The 19,727-nt window shown below is 43.1% G+C and overlaps 1 protein-coding gene across 4 annotated transcripts in view; it reads left to right on the top strand.

The window, feature by feature from the left end:
• LOC121271778 (filamin-A-interacting protein 1-like) overlaps positions 1 to 19,727 on the top strand; it is a 327,233-nt gene that overhangs the window by 239,932 nt on the left and 67,574 nt on the right. The window lies entirely within an intron of this gene.

The raw sequence follows: 19,727 nt of genomic DNA, 5'->3' as shown, positions 1-19,727 counted from the left end.
CCAGTTAATTCTGTTTTTGTTGTGAACTTAATAGTCTCCCCACTGCGATGATAATAGGTTGTGGAAGCTGTCAAGCAGCAATAATGCTATAATAATGGCAATTAGCAGATGTTGTTGACCTAACCCTGAAACTGCTAGAACCATTTTTATCACTCAGACACCACAGGTAGTTTTTTTTTAAAATGATAAATCCGCTGCCCTTTAACTAACTTGACAGTTTGACAGTTCTACATACCATATCCACTTTTCACAAGCATTTGTCTTTACCATGAAGTCATGAAACATACCATTCCTGGAGTGCAAATCAGTTTGGTTCTGCTTGCCTTGTGCATGGAGTTTAAGTGGCCTATCCAAATCCCTTTCCACTATCCATGAAAATGTTGCATGCTGGAAATGGGAGTAGGAATTCAGAATCTGGATCCCACGTGCCGTTTTTAAAGGTCCCTGGAGTCTCCCCAACACCATGAAAATCCAACCCATGGTCTTGAAATTATACTGCAACATGTCAATGCACAATTACTTAGGACAATCATGTGAAATTCTTTAGCCTGCTATTTAAGAGGCCCTAACCCATTTGACAACCAAAACTTACATTTATAAAGCATTTTTAACTCCATAAAAGTTGCCAAGTTGCTTCATATGACTGTCATTAGGCAAGATTTGACACCAAGTCCAATAAGATGTCCCAGAGTACAGATGGCTAAGATCTAAGTCAAAGGGACAGGTTTTAAGGAGTGTCCTAAAGCAGGAAAGAGAGATGGAGTGGTTTAGGGATGGAATTCCAGAGTTTAAGAGCCCAGGCATCTGAAGGCACAACCATCAATGGGAGAATGATGAAAATCGGTTATGCGCAAGAGGCCAGAATTAAAGTTGCAATACAGCACTGGGATTGTGCCTTTAAGGTCCTGCACTGATTTCTTAATTTTAAGGCCTTTGTTGTCACTTAGTTACTTTGAATCGAAAATAAAATATGGTCCAGCATCAGAGAGAGGTGGTCGTCCTATTGTAAAATAGCCTTGTCAATTTTAGCGCACAATTTATTGTCGATGCTGGATGGACCACCTGACATCAACCTAGGCACCAGAAATAGCAAAGTCAGCCCAGTTGACCCTGCAAATCCCCCCTTACTAACATCTGGGAGCTAGTTCCAAAATTGGGAGAGCTGTCTCTCAGACTAGTCAAGCAACAACCCAACACAGTCATACTCACGGAATCATATCTTTCAGATAATGTCCCAGACACCACCATCACCATCCCTGGGTATGTCCTGTCCCACCAGTAGGACAGACCCAGCAAAGATGGCGGCACAGTGGTATACAGTAAGGAAGGAGTTGCCCTGGAAGTCATCAATTTCAACTCTGGGCCCGATGAAGTCTCATGTCATCAGTTCAAACATGGGCCAAGAAACCTCCTGCTGATTACCACATACTACCCTCTGTCAGCCAATGGATTAGTGTTCTTCCATGCTGAGCACCACTTGGAGGAAGCATTGAGGGTGGTAAGGGCACAGAATGTACTCTGGGTTGGAGACTTCAATGTTCACCACCAAGAGTGGCTCGGGAGCACCACGACTGATGGAGTTGGCTGAGTTCTAAAGGACATAGCTGCCAGACTGAGTCTGCGGCAGGTGGTGAGGAAACTAACAAGATGGAAAAACATATTTGACCACATCTCAGCAACCTGCCTGCCACAGGTGCATCTCATGACAGTATTGGTAGGAGTGATCACCGCACAGTCGTTGTAGAGACGAAGCCCCATCTTCACATTGAGGCTAACCTCCATTGTGTTGTGTGGCACTACCACCATGCTAAACAGGATAGACTTCAGCATCCATGAGGCACTGTGGGCCATCAGCAACAGCAGAATTGTACTCTAACATAATCCGTAACCTCATGGCCTGGCATATCCCCCACTCTACCATTACCATCAAGACAGAGGATCGACCCTGGTTCAACGAAGAGTGCAAGAGGGCATGCCAGGAGCAAAACCGGGTATATCTAAAAATAAGGTGTCAACCTGGTGAAGTGACAACACAGGACCACTTGCATGCCAAACAGTGTAAGCAGCAAGTGATAGAGAGAGCTAAGCAATCCCACAACCAATAGATCAGATCTAAGCTCTGCAGCCCTGCCACATCCAGCCGTGAATGGTGATGGACAATTAAACAACTCATTGGAGAAGGAGGCTTCATAAATGTCCCCATCCTCAATGATAGGGGAACCCAGCATATCAGTGCAAAAGATAGGGATGAAGCGTTCGCAACAATCTTCAGCCAGAAGTGCTGAGTGGATGATCCACGTTAGCCTCCTCCAGAGGTCCCCAGAAACACAGATGCCAGCCCTCAGCCAATTCCATTCACTCTACGTGATGTCAAGAAATGGCTGAAAGCACTGGATACTGCAAGCAATGGGCCCTGACAATATTCTGGCAATAGTAATGAAGACTTGTGCTCCAGAACTTGCTGCACCCCTAGCCAAGCTGTTCCAGTACAGCTACAACACTGGCATCTACCAAGCTTTGTGGAAAATTTACCAGGTAAGCCCTATACACAAAGCAGAAAAAATCCAACCTGGCCAATTGCCACCTCATCAGTAAAGTGATGGAAAGGTTATCAACAGTGCTATCAAGTGGCACTTGCTTAGCAATAACATGCTCACTGATGCCCAGTTTGGGTTCTGCCAGGGCCACTCAGCTCCTGACCTCATTACAGCCTTGGTTCAACATGGACAAAAGAGCTGAACTATGAGGTGAGAGTGACTGCCCTTGACATCATGGCTGCATTTGACCAAATGTAGCATCAAGGAGCCCTAACAAAACTCGAGTCAATAGGAATTGGTTGTAGGGGGGCTGGGGGAGGAGAATCTCTCCACTAGTTGGAGTCATACCTAGCACAAAGGAAGATGGTTTTAGTTGTTGGAGGTCAGTCATCTCTGCTCCAGGACATAACTGCAGGAGTTCCTCAGGGTAGTGTTATTGGCCCAACCATCTTCAGCTGCTTCATTATGACCTTCCTTCCATCATAAGGTCATAAGTGGGGATGTTCACTGATAGTGCAATCATTAGCAAACAACGTTCACCATTCGTGATTCCTCAGTCCGTGTCCAAATGCAGCAATATCCAGGCTTGGGCTAACAAGTGGCAAGTAACAATCGCTCCATAAAGTGCTACGTAACGACCATCTCCAACAAGAGAGAATCTAACCGTCTCTTCATGTTCATTGGCATTGTCATCACTGAATCCCCCACTATCAACATCCTGGGGGTTACCATTGACCAGAAGCTGAACTGGATTAGCCATATGTATAATGTGGCTACAAGAGCAGGTCAGAAGCTATGAATCCTGCAACAAGTAACTCACCACCTGACTCCCCAAAGCCTGTCCACCATCTAAAAGGCACAAGTCAGGAGTGTGATGGAATACTCCCCACTTGCTTGGATGAATGCAACTCCCACAACACTAGAAGCTTGACACCATCCAGGACAAAACAGCCCACTTGTTTGACACCGCATCCACAGACATTCAGCCCTCCTCCACCAACACAGTAGCAGTAGTGTGTACTATCTACAAGATACACTGCAGGAATTCACCAAGGCTCCTTAGACAGCACCTTCCAACCCCATGACCACTGCCATCTAGAAGGACAAAGGCAGCATATAGATGGGAATGCCATCACCTTAAAGTTCCCCTCCAAGTCACTCACCATCCTGACTTGGAAATATATTGCCATTCCTTCACTGTCACTGGGTCAAAAATCCTGGCTCTCCCTTCCATGTACCTACACCACATGGACTGGACTGGTTGAAGAAGGCAGCTCATCACCACCTTCTCAAGGGCAACTGGGGATGACAATAATTACTGGCCCAGCCAGTTAAGCCCACATTCCATGAATGAATTAAAAAAAAAAGAAGCCACTTTTCATTATACCTGATCCTGGTCTCATCTTATATCCATACATAGCACAGAACTGTAAAGTATAGTGGGAGATCATTTGGCCCAAAGCTGCCAGCTCTCCATTTGGTCTCTTTTGTGTCTTTCACACCCTTGTTCAGTTTCTCTTTCCTATCTGCATAATGATTCAAATTGAGTAGATTTCAGTCATCCCTGCCTTCATGGAGTCCGATTAACAAGGTCAGCTAATGCATTATTAGGCATGGGATCTTCTCATTAATATTATTTAATTCTATATGAATTCAGCTTTTGTAGTTGAGTTGGCAGACCTGTACTTTTGCTGGATTTTGGCTCATAATTGTCAAGCTCTTCTGTTTAGATGATGTTATCATTGATAATGCTGCAGCATTTTTGCAATATGGGTTGTCACTGCTTAACCCTCCACTTAGCTGGCATCCAGAGTGCACTTGATAGTAGTGACCGCAGCCTAGTGATCTGGACAAGAAATCCTGAGTGGCCTATTAGCTTCCCTTCCTTCCCCATGGTTGCTGAGCCTTTATTGTTGCCTGGCTGAAATCAGCTCACGTGGCAGGGACAAACCTGGTCTTTGTAGTTCATTGTCAAACCAGGTAATGTCTTTACCAACTGAGAATCATTCAGTTTTATTAATGCCTCTGGAGAAACTTGATTGCTTTCCAAGTTAATGCACAACTTGGTCCTAACAGCTTACTCTGCATTTGATCTGTAAATAAAGGCCAGAATTTCACAAGTGCTTGCTAAGCCAGGGTAACTAAAGTATGGAAAGACTGCAATTGCTTTGTCTTAGCCTGACTGACACAAGTACAGTGCATTAAAATATACCTTTCCTGTTGCCAGCTCAGCTTCACTGGCTGCACAAAATAGGCCTGGTTTTCCTTTGAAATGTGCAGCAGTGCTGCACATGTGCACTGTGCCTGTGTGTTCATGCACTCTGGTGGCTGTGGTTCAGTGGTAGTAATCCTTGCATGGTCAGAAGATTGCAGAATTAAATTCCACTCCCAAGTACATGAGCACTGGGCTTACATTGGGCCTGCACTTCAGTGCAGTGCTGAAGGAGCACTGTTGAAGGTGTCTTTCGAATGAGGCAGGAAATCAAGATCATATCTGCCCTCTGTTTTGGAGAAGAGCCAACATTTATCCGTCAACCAACATCACTAAAAACAGATTGCCTGAACGTTTATCACATTTGTTTGTGGGACCATGCTGTGAGCAAATTGGTTTGTAGGACCTTGCTGTTAGCAAATTAGTTGTGTTTCCCACACTAAAAGTGATTTACACTTCAAAAGACTTAATTGGTTGTCAATTTTTTTGGATGCCTTTGGGTTGTGAATGAGAATATAAACATAAATCTATCTGTTAGATAAGTGTACTTCTATTTTTTATTAGTGGGAAGTGCAGAGAGGAAATGGCGTTCAGTAGCCAGTATCAGATAGTCTTTTGGATTCTGGACAATTGTATTAATTTCATGCTAGAGCCCACAAGAACATTTCAGTTTGGGCTCATGCTCATAACAGCAACAACATACATTAAAAAAGCACTATATAAAATGTAACAAAACATCCCAAGTCACTTCACAAGAGCATTATCAAATACAATTTGACACCAAGCCACAAAGTGATATTAGGACAGATGACCAAAAATATGAAGGGTGACACTAAGGGGCAAAGAGAAGCAGAGAGAGGAAGGAATTCCAGAACTTATGGTCTTGGCAGTTGAAGACATGGATGCTAGTGGTGGATAAATTTAAGGATGAACAAGAGTCAGTCATTTACGTAAGAGATAACATGCATTTGCATTTTTTGAATAGAGTATTCAAGAAGTGGGGTGAAAACTTGCCGCCTATCTAGCAGCTACCAAGCAATATGTTTATAATACTAATAAAATTGGTACTATGAAAGGGGTTTCATTGCTAAAAGGTGGAGTTCAAAGAGGCTGGTAAGACGATGAGAATTTGTATTCAATCAGTGGTGGAGGTATAACAAGTCAACCGTCTTGGGTGTGCAGAGCAGAGGCAAGATGAGATCAAAAGGCAGCTGCAAGCTTCCAACTGATTCCACAGGAACCAAAGTGAAAAGAATCTCATTTTGAATTTGTAAGGTGAAAATGCGTTGCCTGGTGTCTAGTTAAGTCTATGGGTTGTTATTGTTTTAATGGAGATTAGTTTGGGAAGATGGCAGGACATATCGAGAGAATGGGTAACAAAGCATATGGGATATTGGGTTTCATAACTAGAGATATTGAATACAAAAGCAAGGAAGTTAAGCTGAACCTTCTAAAGTTCTGGTTAGGCCCCAACTAGAGTCTTGTATCCAGTTCTGGTCACCACACTTTAGGAATGTGAAGGTCTTGGAGGTTGCAGAGGAGATTTAGCAGAATGTTTCCAAGTATGGAAAATTTTAGTTACAGGTTAGGTTGGAAAAGCGGAAGTTATTCTCCTTGGAGCAAAGGAGATTGAGGGGAGATTTAATAGAGGTGTGCAAGATTATGAAAGCTTTGGATAAGATTTGCTGATAGTGCAATTATTAGGGGACACATTTAAGATTTTGGACAAGAGATACAGTGGGTTTATGAGAAGGAACTTTTTTTTAAAAAAACACAGTGAATGGTAATGACCTGGAACACACTGTCCACGGTGTGTTGGAAGCATAAACAATGATTTCAAAATGAAATTGGATGGGAAACATGTAGGAAATAAACCTTTAGGGGATTGAACAGGGGAGTGGGACCGACTGGATTGCTCTGTGGAGAGCTGGCATGGACTTGACGGGCCTAATAGCTTCCTCGTTGGGGCCTAACCAGAACTTTAGAAGGTTCAGCATGACTTCCTTGCTTTTGTACTCAATGTCTCTAGATATGAAGCCCAATATCCCATATGCTTTGCTAACCATTCCCTCGATATGTCCGGCCATCTTCAAAGATCGATACACATGCATTTTGGGGTTCTTCTGTTCCTGCACACTCTTTAGAACTGTGCTATTAAGTCTATATTGCCTCTCCCTATCACTTCTGCCAAAATCGCCTCGTACTTCCCCGTACTGAATTCCATCTGTCACTTGCCTGCCCATTCCACTAGCCTTATTATGACCTCAGTTGGTAAAGCGGGGTTATTTCAAAATTCCAGAGGGAAACAGCTGTCATAGCCTATAATTTTAAGTGTTATGTTTGAGACGTGACTCTAAATTCAGGAATCGGGCCATCAGTTCTCGGTTCCACATTAAGTGAAACATTTTATATATAACACTGGTGTGTTAATGGAGATTAGTTTTGGAATTTGTTAAAAGTTATGATATTAATAATTTGTTGCCATGCACATATATGTGTGTAAATGTATATGTGTGTGTGTGTGTGTATGGCTACAAATTATTACTATCATAACTTTTAACAAATTCCCTAACTAATCTCCATTAACGCAACAGCAACCCGTAGACTTAACTAGACACCAGGCAAAGCATTTTCACCTTACGAATTCAAAATGAGATTCTTTTCGCTTTGGTTCCTGTGGGATCAGTTGGAGGCTTGCAGCTGCCTTTTGATCTCATCTTGCCTCTGCTCTGCACACCCAAGAGAGTTGTCTTGTTATACCTACCACCACTGATTGAATGCAAATTCTCATTGTCTCACCAGCCTCTTTGAACTCCACCTTTTAACAATGAAACCCCTTTCATAGTACCAATTTTATTAGTATTATAAGCATATTGCTTGGTAGCTGCTAGATGGGTGGCAAGTTTTCACCCCACTTTTTGAATATTCTATTCAAAAAATGCAAATGCACGTTATTTCTCTTATATCAAAGCTAGTACGCATCAAAGCACCCAAACTAGCTGACTTTAATCCACTTAAGACACACCCACAGACTAAACCTTTATTTTAAAAGAAAAATCTTTTCCAATGATATTATATGCATTTAATAGCTTCATGACAAGCCTATTAATGTCACGTTACAGGCAATTTGTATTAACATCAATGTTTGCCATTCCTCCAAGATTGGTATCAACGGCAAATTTTGAAATTCTACTGTTTCAAGATTTAAGTAATTTATATGAAGCAAAATAGCAGTGGTCCTAGCACTGACCCTTGGGAAACACCCCAATCTACCATCCTCCAACTGAAAAATAACCATTTACTACAATTTCCTGCTTTCTATCCTGAAGCTAATTTCATTTATCCAATCGGACACTGACTCTCCTATTCCATGAACTGCAATTTTGTTAACCAGCCTTTTATGAAGTGTGAAGTTCACTTTATTCATAAGAATAGAAAAGAATATTTTTTAAGCTGTAAAAATTCTAAGTGCTGATGTTCAAAGAGACGTTGGTGTGCTTATACAAGGAGCAAAAAGTTAGCATGCAGGTATAGAAAGCAATTAGGAAGTCAAATGGCATGTTGGCCTTTATTGCAAGGGGTTTGGAGTATAAGAATAAAGAAGTCTTGCTGCAATTGTACAGGGTTTTTGAGAGATCACATCTGCAATACTGTGTGCAGTTTTGGTCTCTACGTTTAAGGAAAGATATACTTGCATTGGAGGCAGCTCATCAAAGATTCAGTAGATTGGCCCCTGTGATGAGGGGATTGTCCTGTAATGAGAGACTAATTAAATTGGGCTTATATTCTGTGGCGTTTCGAAGAATGAAAGGTGACCTCATTGAAACCTACAAAATTCTGAGGGTAGACACAGGTTGCTTCTGCTGGTTGGGGAATCTAAAATACAGGGGCAGAGTTTCAGGATAAGGAGCCAATCATTTAGGACTGGGTTGAGGAGAAATTACTTTCCTCAAAGGGTTGTGAATCTTTGGAATTCTATCTCCCAGGTTTCTGAATGCTCCATCATTGAATACATTTTAAGGCTGGGATAAACAGATTTTTGGTGTCTTGGGGGATTAAAGGATGTGGGGAGTGGGCGGGAAAATGGAGATGAAGCCCTAGGTCATCTGTGATTGCATTGGATGGTGGAGCAGGCTTGACAGGCCATTTGGTCTACTCCTGCTCCTATTTCTCGTGTTTGTGTTCTTGTTGCATGTAACTTTATCAAAAAATTCAATTGAGTTAGTCAAGCATGTGGCCAGAATTGGAGGAGTGCAGATATCTCAGAAGGTTGTCAGGCTGGAGGAGGTAACAGATGGAGAGAGAGGAGTTCACTGAGGATTTTGCACATTGACCGCTCCATGGTAGGCTCAGATGTCAGAGGCCCATGATTTTTGTGCTGTGACAGGTATAAAATTGGTGTAAAACATGAAGTATAAAAGGTGCACGATAGCCTTTTGATAACCCAGTACAACACTGGTATCAATAATGTACCTTCAAGGTTACTTGTAGCTGCATCCAATTATGACCTACATAGGAGGGAAAGGGTGCACCTCCTCACTGCATCTGCACCCCCAACCCCACTGCAGCACCCCCCACCCCACCCCTCATTCAATGAGTGTTTTGCAATGAGTGTTATGTGGACATCACTAATCTAATCATTCATAAGAATCTGTTGATTCTTGTTTATGTTTGGAATACACAGTGGGCCCTAGAGCTGATTGCAGCATCCAGTTCTTTAGCTCTTTTTCTAAAGATCTTGAAAACATGGGAGTTCCAGACAGCAAATAGCTTCTGTAGCTTCTTCACTTCAGCATCCAGGGTTAAATTCCTTGAACTGTAAATGGGGGAATGTGGTTTAAAACTCAGATTCTTGCTCTAGGATGAACTAGGAGTTAAAGGACAGATCATCTAGCTTTGCTAAAAACTTAAGTAGCAATTAAAAGTAGGAATTGCCAAATAATTATCTGCAACGGAAGAGGATGTGAATTATCTCATTGTCCTTTGCATTGAATGTTTGTACACTTTAATCAAAACTACAGATATACACAAAGTAGGACTGAGTGTTGTTTCATTATGAGCTCAAGATCACTGTCCTCACCTGTCTTATTACCTCCCTCACTGTTTCTGGCAGTGGAGAGCAAACAACACCTTCAGTTCATCTTTCTAATTAAAATTTTAAGCTCTCTTGAAATGTATTTATTTCAATGCATTTGTATCACTTCAGAAGCAACTTGCACCATTATGAATATAAGAAGTTGGAGCAGCAGTAGGCCATTCGGCCCCTTGAGCCTGCTCCGCCATTTAGTAAGATGATGGCTGATCGGTTTGTTTTGATTTCCACATTCCCACCTACCCCAGATAACCTTTTGATTCTCTTGCCTAACAAGAATCTATCTACGTCCGCCTTAATAATATTCATTGGGATCTTGTGCCCTCCCCCATGGCGAATGGTGTAGGTGGAAAATTTAATCAGATGGGAGGATGGTGGGTGGAATGGCTTTGATTTCTCCCCCCACTGCCCCCCCAATATTTAGTTGGAGGAAATTTCTGCTTATCCAATACTGGATGTCAGACCAGCAGTGTTACAAGTCAGATGGTGGAGGGGTCAATAGAGGTGATAATTTGGTAGAGTTGTTGGTGTACATATGGCATCTGAAATGTTTTTGGATGATATCACAAAGGAGCAGTACCTATATGAGGAAAAAAATGGGGGTCAAGATTGGATCCTCGGCAGAATCTAAAGGTAACCACGAGTGGGAAGAGAATCTATTGCAGGTGATTGTTGATCTGGTTATGACTAGAAAGGTAGAAAAAAGACAGATGATTGCACTTGGACAACAGTGGGTCAACATTGGAAGAGGATGGTGTGATCAACCATATCAAAAACTGCAGACAGGTTGAGACAAATCTTTGGCTAACACTCCAGTGCAGCATTGAGGAAGTGCATGCAGAGTGAGGTGACATCTTCAGATGAGACGTTAAACTGAGGCCCCATCTGTTTGTTTAGGTGGATGTAAGAGGTTTGACACTATATCAAAGAAGAGCAGGGGAGTTATCCCTGGTGTCCTGGCCAATATTTATCTCTCAATCAACACAGCGTAGATTATCTGGTCATTATCACATTGCTGTTTGTGAGGGCTTGCTGTGCACAAATTGGCTGCTGTGTTCTCCCCATTACAGTAGTGACCACTGTACATTGAGATGTTTTGTGGTTGTGAAAGATGCAATATAAATGCCCTGCCTTTATTTGTTCATTGTTTGGGACTCAGTTTCATGGTGGTTTTTTACATCACTTCTGAGATTTGCATGTAGTTTGAAAACAGCAAACATCAATTTGGGTCTGATTTTTCAGTGCTGCCCTCTTTCTTCAAGGTTAGACCTGTTCCATCCTTGGTGTTGATGTATCCTAACAACTCCTGTATCCCAGAGACCATTCTAAGAGTTATCAGACCTCCTAAACAGTTCCCTGAGACCTCCCTTCCCAATCCCCTCTGATCTCCAGATGCCTCTCTGTGATGCAATGTTCATAGAACTCACCTTTCCAGTGTTTGAAACCTTGGGATCCTCCTTCCCATGCATCTTGAGATTCCTTCATTCTGCCACCAAAATATTTCTCCAGTCCTGCATCTCCATTTGATAAGACCACAGGCTTTATCATTCCCAGGGCTGCTCCAGGTGCAATGAGTCTGTGACCCTGAAATGTCATCTCTTCTTATGAAGCCTCCAACTTTGATTAGTGATGGAAGAGCAGATCTGTCCATGGCATTGTTTATGGTAAAAAGAAGGATGTGGTATTTTGTAGTTACAATTTTTGCTTTCTGCAACACAAATAATATTGGACGCAATGTCTGTATTCTTAATTGCTCTTTCCTAATTATGAAATCTACCTTATGAAAAGACTATTGATGACTGTGTAGTGTTCCACTTGCCTGACTCCTTTAAAGCCATAAATCTACTTCCTGCTGAATGACCCCATGGGTAAATTCCTGTCAACACATCTGGAGGTTATGCTGTTGCTCAGGAAAGTTGCTGTGTTGATTGGTAGCTGTTGGTTGCTCCCCTTGGGGAGAAACAAGGTTATCCAAGTTGGCAGAAACTAGCAGGAAATGAGTGACATTTATACTTTTAAGATTAAAGACTGGATGTTCAGATTCTAGTAGACTCTGGCGGCCTTTTTAAAATGGCAGGCAGGGCCCAGATGTGGATATCCCACCCTCATTTCAGACGCATTTCATTTTTGCTGAGACAAGGACCGAGGCGAACTGTGAATTACACAGGCAGGAAAACCCAAACTTAGGAAGGCCATTTGAAAACATCATTTCACTGTTCCAAGGCCTTAATCTGCAGTGTGGAAGTCATAAATTTATGAAGGAGGCATAAACACCTGCACAGAATGGATAAGGCCCCAAGTGTCATGATCTGAAATTATTTAAATCCAAGCCCTTTAAAAGTTAGAAAAAAAGGCTGCAGCTATCAGTTAGAATAAAAAAGCAGACTTCTGCTTTGGGAGTGCATTGATTGACAGGCCACCTGTGCAGAAAAAAGTAATCTTTTCCTTCAGTTTCAATAGACTTCACTGTTGGTATTTCCCAAGAGCTGTTATTACAGCTGAATCTGTTGTGAATGCTTGGCTGGATTTCAAATGCTTAAAAACCCCATCTCAGCAGGGGACTAAGTTCACAGTTTGACAGTTTTAAGAGGCAATTAAAGGATTAGGTATCTTTGTAACATATTGACCACTTGAGGGATTTTCCATTTTTTGAATTGGTTTCACGAATGAGTCTTTTCATTACCAAGTATATATGAATGAGATCTCTCTTGGACTGTTAGAAGTATTTTTCATCTTCACAGGCTCCTGTGATCTGCCTATGGTGGGTACTGGGTGAGTCGCTATGGATGTGGATTGGGTTGTATGAAAGGCATGGTGGTGATATGGGTGTATAAGGGAGCATCAGTGGCATTGGATGGTGGACAGTGGGGGCTAAAAGGCCTAACAGCTGTTAAGACAACAGGGCCAAAGTCTCAGAACCGAGACGGGCCTTCTGACCTGTGCCCCAGAGGAAACATTGAGGAAACTGAGTGCGACTTACAATAGAGTGCTGGAGTTGAGCACTTCAGGGCGTTGAGCAGAGGAAGGGAAATAGGTGTTTGGTTGTTTTTGTCTAAACCTTTTCAGCCACTAGCTCTGCTACAGGGGAAGAAGCTGGTTAATTGGTGAGTATCTGGTAAGTTGATTCTATTCCTAAGTCTCAAAATTAGTATATTTTGAGCGGGAGAGGATAAAAGACGTGGACAGAGAGGCCTACCTGCAGTGAGACCCACAGCAGAATGATGTCATGAGCCACAATGTGATGAGTGCAGGGAAAGCAGCTGATTGAGTATTTCTAGTCTTTAAATGTAAGGTCTTCAGTTTGTGTTTAGGTCTCCGGTCTTTTTCTCTCTTAAAAATATCTTAAGTATAAGATCAATACTGGTGTAAAAAATAATAATTACAATAAAGTGTAAAGTGTGTGAATATTAGAGTAATTACTAAATTAAAATAAGACACGATAGTGATCCCAGATGGGTGATGTGGTGCCGCTGCAGCAGTGTGTAGGAACTGCTGAACACCAAGGTGATACAGAGTGAACACATCTGTAGTAAGTGTTTGCAGCTTGACGAACTTCAAATCCGAGTTAAGGAGCTGGAGTTTGAGCTGCAGACATTGCACCACATCAGGGAGGGGGAAAGTTACCTGGACACTTCACTCCAGGAGGCAGTCACACCCCTCAGATTAGGTATATCAAATTTGGTCTGTGATCAGGGACAGGAGGGTGTGACTGCAGGTGCAGCAGGTATAAGGACCCAGGGAGTAGTGTTCGGGGAGCCTCAGCCCCTGCAATTGTCCAACGGTTACGTTCTTACAAGCTGTATGGATGAGAGTGGGGACTGCAGGGGGGATAAGTGAACTGACTATGGCACTGTGGTACAGGCAAACATTCAAGTCAGGGGAGGAAATAGAAATGTAGTAGTGGTAGGGGACAGTAGGGGGATAGATACTGTTCTCTGCAGCCATGAGCATGAGTCCTGATGGCTGTGTTGTCTGCCTGGTGCAACGGTTAAGGACAACTCCTCCGGGCTGGAGAGGAACTTGGAGTGGAAGGGGAGGAATCCAGCTGTCGTCATCCATATTGGTACCAATGACAATAGGACTAGAAAGGAGGTTCTGCTGAAAGAATTTGAACAGTTAGGAGCTGAATTTAAAAAGCAGAACCTCCAAGGTGGTAACCTTGGGATTACTACCTGAGCCACGGGCAAACTGGCATAGGTTAAATAAAGTCAAGGAGTTAAATGCGTGGCTCAGATTGGTATAGGAGGAATGGGTTTCAGTTCAGGGGTCATTTGCACCAGTACTGAGGTAGAAGTACTATTCCAGTGGGACGGGCTTCATTTGAACTTTGCTGGGACCAGTGTCCTGGCGAATCGAATAACCTGGGCTGTAGAAGGGGCTTTAAACTAAACAGAGGAGCGGAGGGTTCTGGAGAGGGGATACATAGGCTTGCAAAGCAAAAGGATATGGCAGCATTGCAGGGCAGCTATTTAGGTAATGATACCTGGAGTGTGATAGGGAGGGACAGAGTGTACAAACATAAAAGAAACCAACAATGGGATCAAAGGGGGAAAAATGATTAAAAAGGCAAAATTAATGGCTCCTTACTTAAATGCACCTCTTATTTGGAATGAAATAAATGAATTAACGGCACAAATAGAGGTTAATGGGTATATTATAGCCGTTACGGGGGCATGGTTACAAGATCAAAGCTGGAAATTAAATATTCAGGGGTCTGTGACTTTTTGAAAGGACAAGGAGGAAGGAAAGGGTGGTTGGGAAGCTTTGTTGCTACAAAATGGAATTAGTGCAATAGCAAGAAATGACCTTGGATTAGAAGATGTAGAATCCATATGGGTGGAGGTAAGAAATAACTAGGGGAAGAAGACACTGGTGGGAGTAGTCTAATCGGCCCCCTGACAATAGCTATGCTGCAGGGCAGAGAATAAACCAAGTGATAATGAGGGTATGTAAAAAAGGCGGTACATTAATCATGGGTGACTTTAATTTTCATGTAGACTGAAAATCAAATTGGGGGGCAGAGGTAGCCACGAGCAAAAATTCATAGTGTATTTTGGACCATTTGATAGAACAATATGCTGTGGATCCAACCAGGGATCAGGCTATTTTGGATCTGGTAATGTGTAATGACGCAGGTTTAATAAATGATCTCATAGTAAAGGACCCCCTGGGAAACAGTCACCACAGCATGGTAGAATTTAGCATTCAGTTTGAGTGAGAAACTTGGGTCAGAAACAACTGTGCTAAACTTAAATGAGGGTAATTACAAAGCAATGAGGGCAGAGTTGGCTGGAGTGGACAGGGAAAGGAGTTAGCAGAAAAGACAGTTGATGAACAATGGCAGACATTTAAGAAAACAGCTCATGACTCATAACACAGATATATCCCATTGAGGAAGAATGATTCTAGGAAGGGGATAACTTCCTTGGTTGACCATGGTTGGTTTAAGGATAATATCAACTTGAAAGGAAAAACATACAATGTGGCAAAGATTAGTGGTAAGCCAGAGGATTCAGAAAGTTTTTTTTTAAAAAGCAACAAAAAAAGGGAGAAAATATACAGAGGATAAACTAGCAAGTAACATAAAAATGGACAGTAGGAACTTCTTTATAAAAAGGAAGAGAGATGCCAAAGTGAACATAGGCCCCTTGGAGAATGAGGCAGGGGAAATAATAACGAGGAACCAGGAAATTGCAGAGGAGATGAATAAATACTTTACATCAGTTTTCATGAAACGATACTAATACATTCCAAAAATACTAAATAATCAAGGAGAAGAAAGGGGGGAGGAAATAAATACAATAACTATCTCTAGAAAAAGTACTGTAGAAACTAATGTGGCTAAAGGCCAATAAATCCCCTGGACCTGATGAGTTGCATCCTAGGATGTTAAAGGAGGTAGCTACAGAGATAGTGGATGCACTGCTAGTAATCTTGCAAGAATCCTTAGATTCTGGAAAAGTTCCAGAGAATTGGCAAACTGCTAATGTACCACCCTTCTTCAAAAAGGGAGGGAGACAAAAAAAAAAACAGGTAACTATTGACCAGTTAGCTCAACATCTGTCATTGGAAAAATGTTGGAGTCTATTGTAAAGGATGTAATAGTAGAGCATTTAGAAATGCATAATATAATCAAGTGGCTTCAGCATGGCTTCATGAAGGGGAAATCAAGCCTGACAAATGGGTTTAGAATTCTTTGAGGAGATAACAAGCAGGATAGATAAAGGGAAATAGGTCAATGTAATATATTTGGATTTCCAAAAGGCATTTGATAAGGTACTGCACACAAGGCTACTTAAGATAAATGCCCATGGTGTTGGGGGTATTTGCATGGATAGAGGATTGGCTAACTAATAGAAGACAGAGTTGGGATATGGGGGACATTTTCAGGATGGCAACCTATAACTAGTGGAGTGCCACAGGGATCAGTGCTGGAACCACAATTATTTACAATGTATATTAATGACTTAGTTGAGGGTAGTGAATGTACTGTCACCAAGTTTGTGGATGACATGTGAAGGGAAGTGGTGAGGATGATGAGTCTACAGAGGGATTATAGACAGGTTAAGTGAGTGGACAAAAACTTGGCAGATGGACTATAATGTGGGAAAATGTGAGGTTATGTACTTTGGCAGGAAGAATAGAGGAGCTGAATATTATTTAAATGGAGAAAGATCTGCAGAAAGCTGCAGCACAGGGATTTTGGGGGTCCTTGTGCATGAATCACAAAAAGCTAGCATACAAATTCAGCAGGAAATAGGGAAGGAAATAGGAAGGCAAATGGAATGTTGGCCTTTATTTCAAAGGGAATGGAGTATAAAAATAGGGAAGTCTTGCTAAAACTATACAAGGCACTTGTTAGACCACACCTAAAATACTGTGAACAATTTTGGTCCCCTTATCTAAGGGAAGATATACTGGCATTGCAGGGAGTCCAGAGAAGGTTCACCTAGGTTGATCCTGGGTATGGAGGGATTTTCTTATGCGGAGAGGTTGAGTAGGTTGGGCCTGTATTCATTGGAGTTTAGAAGAATGAGAGGCAACCATGTTGAAACATATAAGATTCTTAAGGGGCTTCACAGGGTAGATGCTGAGAGGTTTCCCCTTGTGGGAGAGTCTCTGACCAGAGGGCATAATCTGAGTAAGGGGTCACCTATTTAAGACAGATGAGAAATTTCTTCTCTCCGAGGGTAGTGAATCTGTGGAATTCTTTACTGCAGAGGACTGTAGAAGTGTTTTTTTTTCACTAACAGGATGTGGGCTTCACTGGCTGGGCCAGCATTTATTGCCCATTCCTAGTTGCCCTTCAGAAGGTAGTGGTGAGCTGCCTTCTTGAAACACTGTAGTCCTTGTGGGATAGGTGCACCCACAGTGCTATTAGAAAAGGAATTCCATGATTTTGACCCAGTGACTGAAGGAACGGCGATATATTTACAAATCAGGATGGTGAGTAACTTGGAGGGGAAATTCCAGGTGGTGGGGTTCCCATCTATCTGCTGCACTTGCCTTTCTAGATGGTAGTGGTCATGGGTTTGGAGGGTGCTGTTGAAGGAGCCTTGGTGAATTCCTGCAGTGCATTTTGTAAATGGTACACACTTGCTACTGTACGCTGGTGGTGGAAGGAGTGAATGTTTGTGGATGTGGTGCCAGTCAAGTAGGCTGCTTTGTCCTGGACAGTGTCAAGCTTCTTGAATGTTGAGGGAGCCGCACTCATCCAGGCAAATGGGGAGTATTCCATCACGTTCCTGACCTGTGCCTTGTAGATGGTGGACAGGCTTTGGGGAGTCAGAAGTTGAGTTACTCATCGTACGATTCCTAGCCTCTGATCTGCTCTCATAGTCACAGTATTTATATGGCTAGTCCAGTTCAGTTTCTGGTCAATGGTAAACCCCAGGATGTTGATAGTGGGGGATTTGGTGATGATAATGCCATTGAACATCAAGGGGCGATGGTTGAATTCTCTCTTCTTGGCGATGGTCATTGCCTAACACTTGTGGGGTGTAAATGTTACTTGTCAGCCCAAGCCTGGATATTGTCCAGGTCTTGCTGCATTTGGACCTGGACTGTTTTAGTATCTGAGGAGTTGCGAATGATGCTGAACATCATGCAATCATCAGCCAAAATCCCCACTGATGACCTTGTGATGGAAGGAAGGTCATTAATGAAGCAGCTGAAGGTGGGCCTAGGACACTACCCTGAGGAACTCCTGCAGTGATGTCCTGGAACTGAGATGACTGACCTCCCAACAACCCCAAACATCATCCTTTATGCTAGATGTGACTCCAACCAGTGGAGAGTTTTCCCCGATTCCCATTGACTCCAGTTTTGCTAGGGCTCCTTGATGCCACACTCGGTCAAATGTGGCCTTGATGTCAAGGGCAGTCACTCTCTCCTCATCTTGGGAGTTCACTTCTTGTCCATGATTGAACCGAGGCTGTAATGAGGTCAGGAGCTGAGTGACCCTGGTGGAACCCAAACTGGGGGCTGAATTTTGCCATCGGCAAGCAGGGGGTGGGGCCCGCTCGCTGACATGGGATGACGTAGGGGTTTCCACCCGGCGTCATCCCACCCCATTTAAATTTTCAGGAAGGTAGGGGCAATCAGCTGTGTGCCTGCCGACCTGTCCATGGCCAATTGAGGCTATTGACAGGATAATAAAAACAATTACAGGAACGGCCCATCCAACCTTTAAGGTTGGTGGGCAGGCCAGGAGCCCCGGCGGGCAATAGAAAAAACATGAAACCTCATCCACTGGCAGGATGAGCTTTCATGTAGGGTTTTAAATAGTTTAATAAAGTTTTAGTGTAATTAATGAACATGTCCCATCTCATTTGACATTGTCACATGAGAGGGAAATGTTAAGGATTTTTTTTTCTATTTTTAATGTTTTTAAAAGTGTCAGCAATCTCCCTGAGGCAGCACTTAGCCTCAGGGAGATGTATGCTCTTTCATGCGCATGTGTAAAAGAGCTCGCAGTCGCTTTTGGGGAATCCCCCTGCCACCCGCATAGGAAGTGCATAGCGCTTCCTGCCAGATGTTACCCTGAGCGGGCCTTAATTGGCCCGCCCACGTAAAATGGCGGCAGGGCCCGCTTCTCCGGGGTTTGGCTCCCCGCCTGCTGGAGATTGGGTCAGACTCGCCTGCCTGCCTGGCAGGCAGAAAATTCTGCCCTGGGTGTCAGTGAGCAACTTATTGCTAAGCAAGTGTTGCTTGAGAGCACTGTTGATGACCCCTTCCATCACTTTACTGATTGTGTGTAGACTGATGGGGCGGTAATTGGCCAGGTTGGATTTGTCCTGCTTTTTGTCGACAGGGCATATCTGGGCAACTTTTCACATAGCTGGGTAGATGCCAGTGTTGTAGCTGTACTGGAACAGCTTGGCTAGGGACGCAGCAGGTTCTGGAGCACAAGTCTTCAGTACAATTGCTGGAACATTGTCAGGGCCCATAGCCATTGCCATATCCAGTGCCTTCAGCCATTTCTTTATCATGTGGAGTGATTCAAATTGGCTGAAGACCGGCATCTGTGATGCTGGGGATCTCCGGAGGAGACTGAGATGGACCATCCACTTGGCACTTCTGGCTGAAGATTGTAGCAAATGCTTCAGCCTTGTCTTTTGCACTGATGTGCTGAGTCCTCCATCATTGAGGATGGGGATATTTGTAGAGCTGCCTCCAGTGAGTTGTTTAATTATCCACCACCATTCGTGACTGGATGTGGCAAGACTGCAGAGCTTAGATCTGATCTGTTGGTTGCAGGATTGCTTAGCTCTGTCTATCACTTGCTGCTTATGCTGTTTTAGCACGCAAGTAGTCCTGTGTTATAACTTCACTGGGTTGACACCTCCTGGAGTTGCTCCTGGCATGCCCTCCTGCACTCTTCATT

This window comes from Carcharodon carcharias, chromosome 2, assembly GCF_017639515.1.
Source record: "Carcharodon carcharias isolate sCarCar2 chromosome 2, sCarCar2.pri, whole genome shotgun sequence".
NCBI lineage: Eukaryota > Metazoa > Chordata > Chondrichthyes > Lamniformes > Lamnidae > Carcharodon > Carcharodon carcharias.
Note: the sequence above shows the minus strand (reverse complement) of the source record. Positions and strands in the feature narration are given on the sequence as shown.